Genomic DNA, 2,011 nt, shown 5'->3' with positions numbered 1-2,011 from the left:
TCCTGGAACTCACTCTGTAGACCAGGCTGGCCTCGAACTCAGAAATCCACCTACCTCTGCCTCCCAAGTGCTGGGATTAAAGGCGTGCGCCACCACGCCTGGCTGTCAATTTCTTTTCGAACCCTAGGGAGCAAATGTTAATCCCAAAGATGGGAGAAGGAAGACCACTAACACAAACCATTGTGGCCAAGGCTGGCCAGTTCCTGGTGTACCAAGCCTGCTTTAATCAGGCAGTCTTGGAATTGGTTTCTTCCTCGGTTCTAACAGGAGCACCCTGGATCAAATTTGCCTGGGTCTTTGGAATTGGACAGTACAAACTACAAGCTCAGATGCACAGACTTTGCTCTGCCATTGAATTCCAAGGGCTTGCTTCTTTGGGTAAAGGAAAAGGTTAATTCTGTTGTGAATAAAAACCGGGTCTGCAGCAAGCCTGGTGACAGTGGAGAGAAAACATGTCCTGGTGGGGAGCACTACAAAGAGAATGCGGGACAGTTGCCAGACAGGGGAGGGAGAGGAGCCCCTAGCAGGGAAAAAAGAGAATTTGTTAAATAAAGAAGTCAGCTGGGGTCCTGCAACAGCTTGGGACTCAGATCGCAGTTGACTAAGGCATTTGAATAGGTCCCTTGGTGGGAGCCTGAAGCAAAAAGCCTCTGAAAGCTGCAGCTGGGGAGGCCTCTTGAACTAGCCCCACTCCTGAGTGATTTGGTGTAATCTCTTAGACCCTGAAAAGGGTAAAATTCAAGCTCAGATTCTCACACCAAGGACCGAGAGTGATGTTCAGTAGCAGAGCACTTACCCAGGGTCTAAGAGTCCTTGGATTTGATTCTCAAGACCACACATTTTAGAATCTTATCAAGGAAACCCCTAAGAGTTGAAGCAAAGTGGTCTCTCCGTAAGAGTAGTCAGGGTTTGTGGAGGTGATGATGTCCCATCTCTGACACAGCAGCCATCTCCACTGATGCCAAAGGACAGAAAGCAGAAGATGAGAATTCTAGGTGGAATTAGCCTGGACTTTGCAAAGGAATGTGTCCTAGCCTTCGTGTGCCCTCTTTATGCGTCTGTGGCACAACGAGGGACAATTTTTCTGACTGCCAAAACAGCTGAGGAGCAGCTACAGAACCTGCTTGGGCTGGAACGGGTACCCCTGTGAGTGGTCAGGAGTTACTGATGTGAGTTGACAGGTACGGGTATTTACGCATGGCAGTTACTAGGTGTCACTTGCTTCTGTGTTTTTCAGTATCATGCTTTAGCTAAATGTAATAAAACTGACCAACAACTACTATAACGCAACATCTGTAATTAATGCACCAGCAGTTAACTTAATCTCAAGTTTACACACAACTAACTACACAGGATGTATATATATCTTTTGTTTTTTCAGAAAATTTAAATCTTCTCCATCTCACCCTTAAACCCCAAACTCACTTCTGAAGCCACACATCCTCTCAGTCTCCTGTGATAACACTTGACATCTCCCCCCCCCACCCCCCCAAGTAGGTTAGGGTGTTAAGCTCAGGGAAGAGAGCCTCCGTCTGGAACCAGGAAGTCCCAGATTAATCTGCGGCGTGACACAAAAACAAGAGACTGAGGTCCCTCCTCTTCCCCAGAAGCACTAGGTGTGGGACCTCAGGGGCTCTCTCCACAAGTTCTATTATTTCACAGGAATAAAAACCACTCTCCTGGTTAAGTATTTGTTCTTCCAGAGAACTAGAGTTTATTTCCCAGCAGGCAGCCTGCCCTGTCAGTCAGGTGGCTTCATCTCCAGGGGATCAAATGCTTCTGGCCTCCGTAGGGCCCATACCCACAGTAAAACATTCGTTTCTTATTCATTGCCCTCCAGTTCTTGACTGGATGCAGTGAGAGAGGCTGGGCCTCCTGCTCTGGTTACCAGGCCATTCCAATTGTTGTATAACCCTCACAAACTGTAAGCCAAAACAAACCCATTTTCCTTTAAGATTAGCCTGGACTGAATTAGACCCTCCCCCTCACATACCAAAAAAAAAAAAAAAAA

Source organism: Mus pahari, chromosome 2 (genome assembly GCF_900095145.1).
Source record: "Mus pahari chromosome 2, PAHARI_EIJ_v1.1, whole genome shotgun sequence".
In the NCBI taxonomy this organism is placed as follows: Eukaryota; Metazoa; Chordata; class Mammalia; order Rodentia; family Muridae; genus Mus; species Mus pahari.
Note: the sequence above shows the minus strand (reverse complement) of the source record.